Source organism: Myxocyprinus asiaticus, chromosome 11 (genome assembly GCF_019703515.2).
Source record: "Myxocyprinus asiaticus isolate MX2 ecotype Aquarium Trade chromosome 11, UBuf_Myxa_2, whole genome shotgun sequence".
NCBI classification, from domain to species: domain Eukaryota; kingdom Metazoa; phylum Chordata; class Actinopteri; order Cypriniformes; family Catostomidae; genus Myxocyprinus; species Myxocyprinus asiaticus.
Window position 1 is genome coordinate 38,434,414 of NC_059354.1, and position 18,040 is coordinate 38,452,453.

Consider the following 18,040-nt stretch of genomic DNA (forward strand, 5'->3'; position numbering starts at 1 on the left):
AGGAGTGTAATATAGGATTACAGGCTCACTAATGCCAAAATTATATTATAATAATATAAGTTCTGTTGTATTTTGCCAAGTATTCCAATCAATTTCTTCTAATAATCCCAGATACAGATGAGCTTCTCCTCTTCTGACATTTCCTACCAGTCTATTGCAATTATATGAAATTAAACAGTAAGCTGGCCAATTTCAATAAACTATCTCAATACTCTCTCCTTTTTACACACATGTGGGGACATCTGGGATGCGAAAGGTACACAATTTGCAATATACACAAAATTCCATATGGAAACTGCTCAAGGGCAGATTTCTTTTGTGCTAAACCAAAAATTATGCGACAATGATTCCAATTGTATGGAAATGAGCAGGAGAAAGCAATTTAAGCAAAAAACATTTTTTTGTCTATAACAGAACAGTGTAAAAAATGGATGGAAACTTAGTTCATGCCTAACCTTATTTTGATGTCAGACAACTGAAAATGTTGAAGTGAATTCTTTTCCAAATGTTTCAAATGAATGATTTTAAAGTAATATTCTGGATTAAATACAATTTAAACTCTGTTATTAAGACCTCTATTGTAAGTGCATTACTGTACATGTGTTAACTTTTCTTTTGTATTTACAAACCAAGGGTCATATCAAAATTATTTTCTCAGCATTGCAGTAGTATTCTTCATGCCACATATACATACAGTACGATAGCACTTAAATTATATTTAACACAGAATATTCTTCAAATTATTATGATTATGTTTTTCTGATCAATGAAACTTATTTACAGTTTTAGCTCTTGTGAAAGGATCAACCAAAATGTATTTTAGCATCAGGTGTAATAACAATAACGAAATACTGAAATAAACAGTGAAAGACTGAGCTATAGACAAAATTACTGAGTAAAAGCTAACTACACAATTTCTTCAACAGAAAGGAGTGAACATTAAGTGCAGTGGAACAAATTATTAAAACTTTAAATGACTTCAAATTGGTTTTAGATGAGCTTGAACTTTTCTTTAGTGTACAGAAATGAGGGATAAGTGAGAAAAACCAGAGTTAATTCAATTATGGATCATTTACCACAGAGAGCTAGAGAGGAGGCAATGCATCATTGGAGATGAAAAATCACAAGTAGTAAATGTTGCAGGATTTTTGGTGCAGGATTTAACTGGTCAATAGACAGGCTATATTCACATTTCTTTGAAAGCACAAGTAGATCTTGAGTGCAAGAGTGTTTATAGTATGACTGTTAGGATAAAGAAACTAGAAGGCTGCTCAGTCTAAAAATAATGATTCTCAAAAACAGTGATGACAGGAAGTGTGCACTGTGCAGATATCTGGACTAGAATAAACTTGAGAAAATTGGTTTTGAGTAAAAGATATTTCTGTGTGAAAAGAATGATAGAGAGGGGGCTGAGTCATTATTAGACTGTGGGAGCTAATGGGTAAAGCCACAAATATTCACACTAGACTTGCTCGTGTCTCTATCACAGAAGCTGGTTAAAGGAATAGTTCACCCAAAAATGAAAAAGTGCTGATATTTTACTCACCCTCAGGCCATCCAAGATGTATCTGAGTTTCTTTCTTCATCAAAACAGAATTTAAGAATTGTAGGATTTCATTTCAGGCCTCCTCCTCTAAACAATGCAAGTGAATGTACTCCATTTTTTGACGGTCCAAAATACATATTTAGGGTGCATCAAAATAATCCACACGACACCAGTTGACAAACAGAGTTCTTCTGAACCCAAACGATTGATTATTTTTAGAAACAAAACAATACTTATATACTTTTTAATTACAAATGTTCGCTTCCATACATCTCTGTGACGCACTCATGAGAGGGATGACGTAAGCTCGTTGGTATGGTACGCATCACGTGGAGGAGGAGGCAGGAAGTGCGTCATTGTTTACAAGAGAAACTTGCACAGAGCACAGACCAAGCACCGTTCACAAACCAAAAAAGTCCAAAACAATTTCAAAACAATATAAAATAAAAAATAAAAAAACATTTCCAAATAATAATAATAAAAACAAATTAAAAAAAACATTACTGCAGTTAATAACCATCCTTTATTTCAGAGCAATGCCGTTGCATTATCTACTTGTGCTTTTTCTTTAGCAGAACTACATAGGCTATATGACTGTCAGGAATTCAAGCCACACAAGTAGTAGTTAGTGAAACCAAGTGCGAGAGCGTTTACTGAGATTCGCAGGATTTACAGGGTTTACACAGTGAGATCAATGGTACAGGTGATATCGCACAGAAGAGAAGCTTCACAAACTTATTTATGCAGGCAGTGATGAGCAAGTGATTTGAGTGCAGGTGTGGTAAATTAGAAATCGAGTGATGAGGAACGGAGCACTGAGGGAGGTGCAGAGCCCGAGAGAGGCGTGACAATGACAAAGTTTCACACATACCTGAGTTCGCTGGAAAAACAGCACGGGTTCAGCCGATGAATTCAGATATCGACCCTTTGTTTCTTTCGATGGTCTGAAATCCTCAGGGGTAAAATGTTCACTGCACACCCTCCAATATTTGAGAGAATATAGGGGTGTACTGATATCCAGGTTCAGCGCAATAAGCCAGAGCTTCAATCGCTCATGATCATGTATAGGCAATCGTTGAAAGTTAATATTTTTCCCGGCGTGCATTTACTTTGGGGTTTCTGAAGGTTGAAGCATCCAGGATACACACACCAAACGACCATTTTGAACAATACACTTATACAAATACAAATCTACAGCAAAGACAATTAAACTTTTGAGCAGCGCTGCTCCTCTTGTAAACAATGACACGCTTCCTGCCTCCTCCTCCACGTGATGCGGGACCTTATCAACGAGCTTACGTCATCCCTCTCATGGGTGCGCATCACAGAGTTGTACGGAAGCGAACAATTGTAGTTAAAAATATATAAGTATTGTTTTGTTCCCTAAAAATAATCAATCGTTTGGGTTCAGAAGAACTCTATTTGTCAACTGGAGTCATGTGGATTATTTTGATGCACCCTTAATATGCATTTTGGACCATCAAAAAATGGAGTGCATTCACTTGCATTGTTTGGAGGAGGAGGCCTGAAATGAAATCCTAAAAATCTTAAATTCTGTTTTGATGAAGAAAGAAACTTAGATACATCTTGGATGGCCTGAGGGTGAGTAAATTATCAGCAAATTTTCATTTTTGGGTGAACTATTCCTTTAATACTACTTATATGGTTAAAACTGCGAAGTATGCTTGTAAGCTAACCTCCTGAAACTCCTCAAGTTCAACTCAGAACAAAAGACAAACCCAGCAATAAGTCAAATGCAAAAACTAACATTCAGTATCAATTAGAAATGATTGGCAGTCTAACCTGAGAGTAGACAAAGTCCCTTTAAAGTAAGTCAGTTCACTCGGCAGCCATCTTGGTAACACTCCCAGGCAGCTATTTTCTGTGAAAAGGCACACAAGTACATCTCCCATATTTTAAATGGGGAAAGAACAAAATCTCCAAACTGTTTGTCAGGATTACGTTTCAATAACATTTTTCAAGTCAAGTCATAAATTTAGCTAAAATCATGCTAAAATAATTCTTTTTCAGGCTGGTACAGCAATCGTGTTCTAGAGTGAACCAAATTTATCAAAAAGGCAAATGGCTTTTTTAACAAGACATTCATTCCTATATCTGTAATATTTAGCATTACAATTTCTCCTATTCATTTTTCTATAAGTGGTCTGTCTCCTACAACTTATGTCTCTGTAGCATTTTAAGTGCAGTTTGTTTACATTTATTCATTTGGAAGACATTTTTATCCAGTCAAGGTACACATTTATCAGTATGTGTGGGATGTGAACCCATGACCTTGGTCTTACTATGCACTATCAGTTGAGCTACAGGGAATTCTTTAATCTCAAGCATCTTGATGGAACATGGCAAAGTTACGATGGATGTCAGTTTTGGCCAACAGACTTGGGAGGCAGGTAGGTGACATGTCAATAAAGCATGGACGCTTGACTTTGCTAATCTCTCTGTCAGGCCATATTGATCAGGGATGAGCATGAGGCTGTGGGCACGCAGAGACTCCAAACTTCATCCTCTAAGGCCTGCTTATTAAATTTAGTCTAAGAGCTTTCATTAGTTATAACCAGCGGCCTACCAGGGGACATGACTTTAATAAAATCTACTTCCAGATAGTAGAGGAGCATGGCAGGCAGTGCCACAAAAGTGAGCCTTTAATGTGTTGGTGAATGCTAAAAAGAATGTGAGTGGTGCTTGGCTGTGCACATTTCAGCACCACTAGGCAAAGATATTGTGGGGGATTGCCTAAACATTGCTATGTAATTGCTTAAGTGTTCTTGGTGGTTGTTAGGGGGTTGCTGTCTGGAATAAGTCAAAAGAGCACACCCCTAATCTCTTTTTCAAATGTAAGCCCATTTTTTCATCTACCAGGTTAAAATTGTAAGTCAGTGTAAAGGTTTTTGCCAGGGAGGACACGGGAAACCAGGTTTCTTTCACTCAGGTAAGGGTCTTTAATGGAGTTACAGGGTTGCCACAACACGTCAGCTTCACGCTCTCACAATACTCTAGCTTCACAGTAAGATTCTAGTTTCACAATAACACTTTAGCTTCACAATAACACTGTAGCTTCACGAAGAGCTTCAAGACCCAGACTCTCTCTCTCCCTGGTCTGCTTGCAGTGTGGCTCTTTTATGCCGCTCTCCCCATGCTCACTGTAATTAGAGACAGGTGTTAGACATAATATAGCTCAGGTGCAAGCACCCTTACCGCTTTCTCTCTCTCTGGTCGGACACTTGACCATGCCCCCGCTGCCACAGTCAGATTGCTTAGAAAAGTAACAACACACCTCTCCACAATAAGCCACACAATTGTTAAGTATCATTCATGTCCATAACACAAAGGATGTGGGATGACATGTGCGCCAAGTTTAACACTTATGGTTAGGTAAGAAATATTTCACCCAAAAAATTTAATGCTGTCATAATTTACTCAGTTTCATGTGGTTCCAAACTTGTATGGCTTTCTTTTTAATGTGGAACACAAAAGGGAAAAATGTTATGAATTTTTGGTGTATCTTCTCAATGCAACAACAGTTTATAAGTACTCACTTTAAAGCTTAAAAAGGACTCAAAAGTATCATAAAAGTATTCCAAGTGAATCATAAATCATTCCAAGTCTTCCGAATGATTTGATTTTGCTTTTGCTGAGAAACAATCTGAAATTTAAGTCATTTTTCAGTGGAAAATCTTTAAGTCAGTTGCATGTAAAATTCATTAAAATCCTTCTTTTTATATTTGACATAAGGAAGAAAGTCATATGGTTTGTGAATGACAGTAGAGTGAGTATATTATGAGAGAACTGTAATTTTTTGGTAAAATATTCCTTCAACACTAAGGGCTCTATTTTTGTGATCTCACTAGGCGTAGCGCTATGCGCAACAACCATGCGCCACGTCTTATCCAATTTTCATGAGAGAGCTAATTCTAAGCGCTATTTTCATGCCAGCGCACAGCGGGTGTGGGTGGGAGTGTTTGCTCCGTCTGTGGGTGCATGCGCGCAAACTATGGGTGTATTGTATGTTAATGAAGTGGCGCAAGGTGCAATTTGCTATTTTCCTGAGACATTTGAGAACCACATCTAATCTCAGCGCAAAGTCTAAAATCAGTTCCTTCATTTGCATTTTGGGGATTCCATCAGCAGATGATATCAAAGAGCTATCAATCACTTTTATTACTAATGATGTCCAGTTCATGAATTAATCATTCTTTTGAACTGGTTCTTTTTAGTGAACGAGTTGAACCAGTGCACCAAATCGGACTGAATAGTTTGAAACAGTTCGCGTCTCGAGTCAACACTAATCCACAGGTTACTCTATCTTAACCTGTCTCTCGGATGTGCCTGACACTCCGAATCAAAATTAGCTGATAACTGGGAGTAATATGTTCCTAGAACTGGTGATATTTGCTTTTACCAACTCTTCTTTGCAATGAACCGCCCCAACTAGTTCACAAATCGGACTGAATGCTCGGGTCGCAACAGTTCTCGAGTCAACAGTACACTGAACTTAGAATCGCCTCTTTAGGAGGTGTCCGACATATTGAGAACCGATGAGCTGCTGACATTGAGCATTCGTGTGATTAAGGGGCGAAATGTCTGTTTCTGGTGTATTTTGCTGAACAGCAGTAAGTATAAAAAATACAGTATACTGGAAATATGTTTATGACTTGCTTGTATTACTGTTTTATCAAGGTATGATGATGATCCAGTCACAACAGTTCTCGAGTCAACAGTAAACTCACTGATCCGGGGACAGCACAGCAACTCTCGAGTCAACAGTACAATGAGTTACTCGTAACAGTTCTCGAATCAACAGTACACATTGCCTCTTTCGGAGGTGTTTGGCATACTGAGAACCGATGAGCTGCTGACATTGAGCATGCGTGTGATTAAGGGGTGAAATGTATGTTTCAGGTGTATTTTGCTGAACAACAGAAAGTGTAACAAATAAAACATACTGGAAATATGTTTATGACTTGATTGTATTACCGTTTTATCAACGTATGAAGATGATCCAGTCTACAGTTCTTGAGTCAACAGTACACTGATCCTGGGACAGCAGCTCTCGAGTCAACAGTACATTGAGTCGTTCGCAACATAATTTGTGTGAAAAGAAATAATAACGGAAGGTTGTTTTGATTAAAATTACATTTTTAAAAACAAATGTGGTGAGGGAGCTTTTTTACCCACACTTGGGGTGAAAGGACCACACGTTTGTGGTAAAATGCCCCCTGGGAGGTTATAATGATATATTGTACTGTAAATATAGGGACCATCATCACTGGGCAAAAATGTTCAGTTTAGGCACTTTTGAGACAGCAAGATACTGTATAAGTAACAAAATTAAGATAAAGCTTCTTCAAAATAACCACTTCAGAAAGGGGTTAACCATTTTCTGTTCATTTCAATCACATTTGTCATTTCATAACATCTCAAGTATTCTATAAACAAATAAATCTCCATTGTGATTGGATCAGTCAATATGAGTCCACTTTGAAAAATTTTCATAACAAATCTATTCACCCCACTTATAGAAAACAATGTGTTTTTGATGGTATAATGGTTAATAATGTGTTTATAAAGCGACAATACAGTCACAGAGCAGAAGATGCATTGCATACAGCCCATTTATAATACCAAACTCATATTAATGGGCTGTCTTCATTTAAATCAACGCTGCTTGACAGGAAATGGAATATGTAACAGGATGTAGATGGTCCAATAACCGGAAAATATCATTAGAATTCAATTTGACCCATCCAACCAGCGCTTTGCACACAAGATTTTGCCAACCCACTTGCACCTTGACTTAAAACTTGGCCATGTCCACTGACTTTGCGTGTATGATAAATCGCATAGCACTGTTAAAATAGGGCCCTTATAATACAAGCACCACTAATGAAGATAAAATGATGTTAATGAAGGGTCTGCCACTAAAATAAGGCCCACAACATTTCACTGTGTTGTAAAGGACACACAGTAGATAGTCACTTTGGAAAGGTTAGTTATTCATCATTATATGTCAGCTGGGAGCATGACTCAGAAGTGCTGGAGGGGAAAATAATGCTCCTGCCGAGTTAGCGGAAACCATTTACTGTGCGTTTCCCAAAAGTCTGCAAACCACTTACTCATTACAAACATCAAAGTAAGGTAGTATTTCACTGAAAACTGGACTGGATTGCACAATTCATTTGTAGAAAATATGATGAAAGACAAAACTCTGTCGAATTTGGTGATTGTATTCACACGCTCTTGTTGCAATCTCCAAAATGAAAACCATAACAGGATTACCTGGGGACACCACATTGTGTGACAGACATTGGAGGAGCTAAAAAATATTGCATTTTCTAATATTTCCAATTTCAAGTAATGTTGGCAATCCTGTGGGTAAAATAGCTACTCAAGCTGTCAAAAGGACCCCAAAGTTGGTGCAATACACAATTGAAGAAAGTTGATACAGTATAATTTCATTTTGCCATAATAAAAATGGTACTAACAGTCTACAAAGAATAAACTAAAGTGATTTGTCTTTCACTTTCGCCTCGGCCCTTGGAAGACTAGATTTCAGTAAGATTTTGAAAAAGAGAGTTAACTATGAAAACAATTAACCCTTAAATGCATACCTCAGGTCTTTAGTGACCCAGGACCTCATTCAACCTCCTTTATCTCATCCATTTTTTTGGATGAGATTAACTTCTTTAGTATTCCACTTCTTTAGTATTTCTCAATATTTCTCTTATGAATCATCTAATATTTAAAAAAAAAAATGCAAAAATTGCAATGGGTGGGAGGAGGGGGTTCATTTTCATAGGGGTGCACAGTTTTTTGTAATCTGAGTCATACAGATAGACCAAAACAATGTCCACACCACAATACAAGACAACCCAGTCAGTAGTTATAATCGTAAAAGATCAAGTTTTATAATAAAACATCTCATAACACCAAAACACCATACAAACAAAATAGTCCAGCCTGCAACAATAGTGATAAATTAATCAATTACAGCACAGCCTATTTGCATTTATGTAACATATAAGTCTATACACTTAGTAAACATACATCGCCACATCAAAAGTTCTTCAATTCCAACAACACAATAATAAAACAACCAAAACCATGAAACAACACCGCTATTGTTATTATTCGCAATAGCACGTCCACCTGCTACTCTGTCAATGAGGATTCACTGCCAATACCGGTGTCTTGTTAGGCCCATTCCATCCACCTACCGCCTCACTCTGATTCGCACTCTGTTGATATTGGTCAAAGTTGATGCTAACTCTTTAAACCACTTTCTGATATCCATGCTACTCAATCACAGCACCACCAAAATTTTATATTTGAGACTGCAGCGCGCACAGGAATCACGTGTTAAATAAGGTTACGACTGCTGTTTTTGATTATGCTTGGGGAAGTATTATGCTTGATTATGCTTGTATTTGAATAATTAATGAGGCAGGTCTGTGCAAGGTTTGGGGATTATTTGTGGATGCTATTAAATTATCATTTATAATTAATTTATCAAATAATTAATATTTCATTTATAAGTAGTTTCCGGTTATAATTCTGTTTCAAATTCCATTTAGGGTTAAATAAGCTGTATTATGTAAAACTAATAGCCAATAATAATAGCCAATCACCTTTTAGATTCAGACATCACCTGTCAATCAACTCCAGAACGCGAATGCCCATTAGCTATACAAGACGGGAAAATTGAGTTTTTAGTGTAAAGTTATTAGGTAAAGGCGCACAGTTTATGGTATCACTGTTGTCAGATTTTACTGCTGATTTTAAATGTTCTTTGTTCGTAATCTTGACCAACCATTTCTGAGATTTCGGTCTTTCCCCATTCATGTAGATAGGAGCTGCTCTTGCATGCCCCTTGTTTCCATAGAAAAATAGCTGCCCGAGAGCGTTTTATTTGACCGTTTCTGCTTAATTTTTGCTCGCATTCTTTGTTTCCTTTGGACTTACAGGCATAGTCTTCATGATAGCAGCTGTGGCAGCCCACACACACTCACATGACATTTTGAGGTTCACCACTAACCACTGACACGTGGAATCAATCCCTGTATTTCCATCTGTACTCAGCAGTAGTGTCAACACAGTGAAGAGACGGGCTAAAGCACTTAAGGTGAATGACGGCTCTCCAGACATGGTAATATTTTACAGAGTTTTAGGAGGAAGTATTGTGGGGTACGCATTCCCCTGAAGCAGGAAGTACTGAGTCTCTTGGCAGTTGCTTTGTGTGAAGGAGGTTTTTACGAGGCAGTTAAATCAAAACAGTCAAACGGGTACATTGTCAAAGGATTTACATAGTCTGGGCAGATCTCTTATGCTCAGCCAAATGAAGAAAATGCAAAAGAAAGAGACAAGCAGCATAGAAACGTATGGGCGGGACAATTAATAGTGAATTTGTAATAGCAAGCAAGTGGTTTGTGGAGAACCACCCAACTATGAGGTTCATTCAACTGTGAAGAACATTAAGGAATGTTTATCTGCCTTAAGCAGCTGTCAGTTCCAAATTGTACATACACTTTTGACAACCAGCAGACTATTGTAGTCAAAGTCATAATTGTCATTATGGTGTTGTCCTTGGGGTTTTAATGTAATTTTACTGCGAGATGAATTGAAAATAGCATCTTTAGGGGATAGTTCACAGAAAAATGAAAAACATGTCATCATTTACTCAACCTCATGTTGATCTAAACACGTATGACTTTCTTTCTTCCATCATGGAAAACAAAAGGAGATCTGTTGAATGTTTATCTCAGTCACCATTCAGTTTCAATGCATCTTTTTCCCATACAATGAAAGTGAATGGTGACTGAGGCTTTCTGAACATTTTTATTATTTATTTTATTTTTATTTTTTTCATTTTGTTTTGTGTTCCACAGAAGTAAATCATATGAGTTTGAAATTATATGAGGTTGACATGAGGACAAGTTTTAATTTTTGGGTGAACTATCCCTTTAATGATCTTTCATTTCACTCAGACACAGCAGAAGGAATATGCCTCTTTGTGAATCAGTAATTCTTTGGAGGCAGCATTTCATGCAAGGGGCTAGTCATTTCTGACATTTTTACAGCTGAGAACAAAGGACAGTTAATTTGGAATAAGGAATAAGATCAGTTTTAACTGCTATGCTACTGTAACTTAGATGGAAAGTACATCACAATAAGTTATTATAGTTCAGCTTAATTAAGAAGGGGGAAAAAATCATCAGCTTCCTTTTTAATTGGTATGCGATTTCACAGCAAGATTTCTTGTTACAGAAGTTGTGAAGCATGACCAGGCATTGTACCAGGAAATAAAGAGAAGAACTGCTGATAACCGAATAACATTCTTTATATATGGGAAGAATGGGAAAAGCTTGTTAAAATTATGCTTTGACCTTTACTTTTGTAAGCTCTAAGCAGATGTCAGTTTGCTATTATTAAAAGATTTTTGGTCCACCTCAGCAGTGGCGCCCTGCCTGTATGCAGATTACACACACTGCGTACCCTAACAATACCAACATTTCAATATGAATTCTCTGTTACATTATTTCTAAATTTTTAGTTAAAATGCATTGGAAAAAAAATATCACACTAAAGTAACAAAATTATATTACACATTAAATAAAATACATAAAAAAATACAATAAATACAAACTGAAAAAGGCGGTCAGACGTTTCAAACCAATAGCAAAACTGTAATTATTTTTGAAAGAAAGTGATTGGAGGGACAAAAGACATATTTGTTTGGTTGTTAATCTGCAGTTGACAAGGAGAATGTTATAACGTTTCGTGACAGCCTCTCATTTAACATTTTTCGCATTTTTATGTGCATTTCTAAAAATTAGACTAAGGAAAACACATCTCGTATTGCGTGTTTCCATCCAATATCTTGATCTATCTATCACATTATCTTGAGGGAGCCCGCCTTGTCATGATGGGGCAGCTGAATGACCTCCTTCAGGGAGAGTTTTATTTGTAGGATTGCAGCAATTGTACCTTGTTTTATTAAATGCTGCCAGGAAACACTGCAAAATAAGTATTATATCTGATATATAAAGAGGGCTGAAATGGGCTACAATGCCCACATGCCAGCCTCCACATATACCTGATAGCGCTTGCACTCAAAACTTTTCTGGTGGATTGTGAGGACCCACTTTAATGACCAGCTGTGGGTTAAAAATTTCCAAATGTCAATGGCTTTGTTCAAAGAATTGTGTGCCAAGGTCGGACCTTTCATTGGGCTAGTAACATCAAGCAATCGCACACTCATAATATGCGCACGAATGGTCAAAACGTCGTAATGGTCATAAACTGTTTCCATCACCTTAATGTGCATTTTAACAAATGCAAAACTCTAGAAAATCCACCTCTGCCAAGTGCATTTAATTTTAAGCAAATATTAAGTGAATTTTAAGAGTTTATTCACATATCAAGCATTTCCATTCAGGATTTCTTATGCACAATTTCAAAATTTTTATAAAAATAGTTGGAAGAAAACTAATGTTTAAAAATAATATAAGCAAGCAGTGTACAATTTCTGAACTTTTTAGCTCACATAAATTCTACATAATGGATTTTTCCCCTTTTTTTCTCCCAAATTGGAATGCCCAATTCCCAATGCGCTCTAAGTCCTCGTGGTGGCGTAGTGATTCGCCTCAGTCCGGGTGGCGGAGGACGAATCCCAGTTGCCTCCGCGTCTGAGACAGTCAACCCGCACATCTTATCATGTGGTTTGTTGAGCGCGTTGCCACGGAGACATAGCGCGTGTGGAGGCTTCACGCCAACCGCCGCGGCAACCACGCTCAATTCACCATGCGCCCCACCGAGAACAAACCACATTATAGTGACCACGAGGAGGTTACCCCATGTGACTCTACCCTCCCTAGCAACCGGGCCAATTTGGTTGCTTAGGAGACCTGGCTGGAGTCACTCAGCACGCCCTGGGATTCGAACTAGTGAACTAGCGAACTCCAGGGGTGGTAGCCAGCGTATTTTACCACTGAGCTACCCAGGCCCCAAATCCTACATACTTAAGGAACTGCAAGACGAAGAGCCTCACAGGCTTGGTACTAATGAGCATTCACAATGACTTTGGAATAAAAAGAGCGAGTGCTGAATGAATTTGATGCGTCAGGGACCAGGAGGTTGAACTTTTCACTGTAAGGTATAGCCGTTGGTTTTTTACTTTAATCAGAAATGTAAGACTATGTTGCTTGCTAGTAATGTGATAAATATTGTGATGACAGGACAGTTGACATGCAAATTATGGTGTAAATGAACTGTGTCAATTTAAGAGAATTGAATGCAAGTTTATCAATTAAGAATAAATTATATTAAATTAAAGTTATATTAAAATGTTTGAATTAAGAAAGCATAATGTAAACAATAACTACTGGGGTCCAAATACGAGTAATGATTGCAAATTTTTTAGTTTTCTGCATACCATGGATCAGGATCCTGTGGACGCCCCTGCACTTCATGTCATTTCAGGTTTCTGATTAAAAAAAATAAATAAATAAAAAGTTCTGATTTATTTATTTATGGGGGGTTTTTTTTAGATGTACTTGTCATTTAGATGTTCCAATTATTATTCGTCAGTACAGTGTCATGACAAATGGTCTTAAAAGGTCTTATTATCTGTGCTTGTCATTAAGATCCTTAAAATGATCTTTCGGCTATATCTCAGGGATAATCATGTTCATTTTCCCCAATTTTATGACTTCTATAATTGCCTTTTTATAGTATGAAATAGATTTTTACATTCAAAGTCTATTTCCAGCAACCATTTCCAATAAATTAAAAATAAAGAGATATAGTCAAATCTAACAGTCTATACCAGTGTTTCTAAACCTTTTTGACTTCAAAGCCCCCCACTAGCCAAGACAATATTCACAGGCCCCATCTCTCACTCAGAAAATGGTCAGAAAGGAATCATGTGAAAATAGTGAGAAATTCAGTCAGTCAGTTATAATCTTCATTATAATCTTGATTTCTTAGCTGTTTCTAATGAAGTTATTTTAATAAAACATATTTTGAATATTTTTAAGTACTCTTGATGCCTCCTTGGAAGTTTGCTGAGGCACTCTTGTGGGCCCCAGGCCCCTAGTTGAGAACCACTGGGCTACACTACGCCATTTCATATATTAAAAATACATAATATGTTTAAGCTAACACCCAAAAAACATGCACAAAAAAATAAATAAAAATCACATAAGTTCCAGAATCAGAAGTCAATGTTTTATAACTCCACCCTCACATTTTGTTCAAAGAACTACATTATGATTTATGATTTCTCTAGATACATGTTTATATGGAACTTTCAGGTTTACAGATATTTAAATTTTTAGATGCCACTTGGATCTAAATAGGAACAAGTGACTGATGAAGGGTTTATCTAAACTGCATAAAGTTACTGCTTTAATGGGATGAAATTCAAACAATGACAGTTTATGTTAATCTTGAATAATGAGGGCCAATGAAATAAAAATAAAAAACACTGTTGTATTTCTTGCTTTAAATGTTCTGGCCTACTCTAGACATGCACTTTTTATGGGTATTATTGTATACTCTACTTTAATGTTTATCTTCATAGTTCAGAAGTGTTAGATTGTGCACATCCAAACCCAAGTTGGGTACAGGTGCAGGATAAAACATAACAAATGCAGAAAAGGGGAATAGATGTTTGAACAATGTGATTTTCTTCATCAGGCAAAATTATGTTTGATAGCATTGTTTTGATAGAGTCACAGAGTCATAGTGTTAGCATTTTTCAGATGAATCAACCAACGAATGGCCTAATTATTGTTGGCACTGCATAATAAACTGGGATATGAGAAACATCAGAAAATTTACACACATCACCTTTTTAAAAAAAAATGGAAAACTTCACTTGACACTTTATTTCAGAAAATTGCATACATCTTCTGCAATTTTAATGTAGTCAGATGCATTGCATTCATTGTCTCCAAGCACAAAAGATCTGCTTGAGTATGCCACACTTCAGGAACAAAGGAACAAATGCCCTCAGATCCCATCATCTCCATCTACCTCCCTTTCCAGTTCAAGCTAACTTCACAGAAATAGACATGTCCTGCCTGTAAGCAGTGTCTGTGGTTGCCTACTTCAAAAAGCGAAAAAAAAAAAAAAAAAGTTTGATTCAGGAAAGGCACAGTCTGCTTTAGAGCTCTTCATCTCCACTAATGGGGCTTCATGACAACCACTGGGATAATTAATTACACCGTGTAACAAATTATTTTATTTCATTTTTTTTATTATTATTTTGGTTCCTGGGTGGTAAGTGTTATTTCCTAATTGCTTATGCCTCAAAAGTATAGAAAATGGCCATTATTCCTCACAAACTTTGCTTTTGTGACCAGGACAGTGATATTTTGAAATCTACCTATTTTCCAGAACATTCCAGATAGATTCAGTGCTGAGTAAACTTGGAGTAACTTCTAGAACTTTCTAGAACTTTCCAGTAGTATAAATAGTAGTATAAATACAGTGGCCTTAAGCCCACCAGTTCAGTTTAGTTCCAGCTGCCTAAGTGGAAACATATCAAGACCTTGCTGGATGCCTTGAAGTATGATGTGTATGGCTGGGAGGTCATAGGAGACTTCAAAATGGTGGCACTCCTGATGGGCCTCCAAGGCGGTTTTACCAGGTTTCCCTGCTATCTTTGTCTTTGGGACAGCAGGGACACCAAGGCACACTACCACAGGCGGGACTGGCCACAGCGGACCAAGTTCTCTGTGGGGAGGAACAACGTCAAGTGGGAGCCACTGTTGGACCCCCGGAAGGTGCTGATGCCACCACTGCACATCAAATTGGGCCTTATGAAACAATTTGTCAGAGCTCTAGATAAGGAGTCGGCAGCCTTCAAGTACCTTCAAGACTTCTTCCCTAAGCTGTCTGAGGCAAAGGTCAAAGCCAGTGTCTTCGTCTGACCACAGATAAAGAAGATCCTGGAATGCAATGCATTCCCCAAGAAGCTCACTAGTAAGGAGAAAGCGGCTTGGAACAGCTTTGTCACAGTGGTTCAAGGCTTCCTGGGCAATCACAAGGCCGAAAACTATGTGGGGCTGGTTGAGACTCTGGTGAAGAACTACGGCACAATGGGCTGTAGGATGTCCCTCAGAGTCCATATCCTTGATGCTCATCTTGATAAATTCAAGGAGAACATGGGAGCGTACTTGGAGGTGCAAGGCGAGCGAGTGCCTCCACCAGGATATACTGGACTTTGAATGCCGCTACCAAGGACAGTATAAAGAGAACATGATGGGAGACTACATTTGGGGGCTGATTCGTGAAAGTGATTTACAGTATAATCGTAAATCTCGAAAAACTACTCACTTCTAAATCTTTTGTAGTCATTTTTGTATTACTTAAGTATAACTACATGTTAATTTGGATGCATATGTTGTTTTTTTCTGACTTTATGTGAATGAAAAGACACAAATTTGCCCATTTTCTCAATGGAAATAGGTAAATTTCAAATATCACTGTCCTGGTCACAAAAGCAAAGTTTGTGGGGAATAATAGCCATTTTCTATACTTTTGAGGCATAAGCAATTAGGAAATAACACTTACTACCAAGGAACAAAAATTGTTACATAGTGTTATCATTCCAATTTCTGAAAGTAATGACTCAATGAGCTCCTTTTATACAAAGTGTGAGAGCTACAGGTGACTGAGGTGGAAAATATTCCATTTCCCTCTCTAATCTGAATATAGGTTGAATGCATGCAGATACAGTGTTAATAAGAAGCATTGTACTTCAGATGTATCTGAGAGAGGCACAAATCATGAAGTGGACTGTAAATGAGAAGAATAATTCACTTATTTAAATTCCAGTTTTTACCTCTTAACTGACATTAAAAGGGATCCTTAGTGGTTCATTAGGATATAAAATAACAGGATACAGCCTATTGTCTCTTGCTGCTTCCTACTTTTTTCATCTTTTTGAAACAGAAGTAAACCACTGGATGCTTTCCAAAGGCAGGATCACAGCGCACAGGAGAGGCCAGGTCTATAATTGGGTAAAGGAGCGACTGGTTACTCTAATCCCCCTCCTGTATCATTAAGCAGAAAAACAGGATTGTGTAAGTAATTGATGGCTAGTTTCAATCTTTTATAAACAAAGTGTTAAGCATAAACCAAAATCCCTTATAATGGGCGTCATGTGGACATCTTTGATAATTGCATCACATCTTGTTTTTAAGATGGTGTGGCAAGTTAAAAACAATTCAACTTTTACAAACACATCTCGAGACCCCTGCGGTCTGTTCCATTTAGCTACATTCCGCCCAGCTGTTTTTGATAGGAAGAATGCATCCTGTGTGTATGCCTTCTAATCCTCTTCAAACAGAAAGCTGCCCCAGACTGCAAGTCACCATGTACAGTGTTGATGCTAATAGCTGTCTGATAAATCAGCTTATTGCAGGTCCAAAATCTGATTTAAGACTATGGCCAATCATACCTTTACATTTTGGGGGTGGCCCCTTGACTGGCCAATCAAACTTTAGGGCTGACTACTTCACTGTTTTAAAGTAAAAACATTTTACAAGCACAAGAACTTCAGCGATAATACAGCAAAAGTCTTTCAAAAAGACGTAAATTGTACATTGGATTATTTTCCGTGAGGCTGAAATCTTTTCTCTAACAGAAAAAATCTAGCTCTCCAGAGTTTAACTTCTGAGTTATGATCAAGCTCCCCTCTGCACAGCAGCAAATCATCCTGGGTGGCTTCCACTTGATGCATTTCTCAACTCTTTTTTTTGGCAGACATCCACATAAATTTCTGAAAAACATTTCACAAGCTTTGAGTGATTTCTTACTCTGAACCCGATAAAACGTGTGCATAAACATGTTCATAAATATCACCAAAGTCACCTAAGTTACATCACATTTCATTTAAAGGTGAACTGTGTAATTTCTGCGCCACTAGTGTCACCAAATGGAATTGTTTTCAAACAGGTTTCCCAAACACTTCTTCTGTTTTCCACTGGTCTGCAAAACAGACAGTTCCACTCTAAACTCATGTCATTGGTAAAGCCAATGTTGCTAATGGACTTGTCGGGATATTCAAACAAACAGGACAGTGATTCAAAAGCACCGCAGAGCCACAGGGTTTACACGTTATGGGGGAATCAACCCTATGAATTTTTCACTTATAGTTGTTTCTGCATATTAAGTTGGGAAACAAAGAAGTATTTAATTATTGAAAAAAAATTCACACTTCACCTTAAATACTAAGAACGCAACTTGGAATTAGTATGTGTAACAGACACAATCACATGCTCTACTGAATTAAAGCCAAATATTACCCCTGTTATAATTGTCAACCTAAAACAATGAAAGCAGATGGCTTCATTAAGACAGATGAAAAGATAAAAGAGAGATAGACAGCGATAGAAAGACAGAGAAAGGTGTACGCAACGATAAAGGAACAGAAATTGGGGAGTAGATTTATGTTTTCGTGGCCACTCC

The 18,040-nt window shown here is 37.5% G+C and overlaps 1 protein-coding gene across 9 annotated transcripts in view; it reads right to left on the reverse strand.

Annotated features, from left to right (window-relative positions):
• Positions 1–18,040, reverse strand: part of sema5ba (sema domain, seven thrombospondin repeats (type 1 and type 1-like), transmembrane domain (TM) and short cytoplasmic domain, (semaphorin) 5Ba) — a 186,938-nt gene that overhangs the window by 127,170 nt on the left and 41,728 nt on the right. For 2 of the 9 annotated variants that reach the window (XM_051711050.1, XM_051711052.1), the window contains one exon: positions 3,350–3,428. The exons of the other annotated variants lie outside the window; for them this stretch is intronic. The gene's annotated coding sequence lies outside the window, so the exon portion shown is untranslated. The remainder of the gene's footprint in view (positions 1–3,349; positions 3,429–18,040) is intronic. 9 annotated transcript variants of the gene reach the window in all.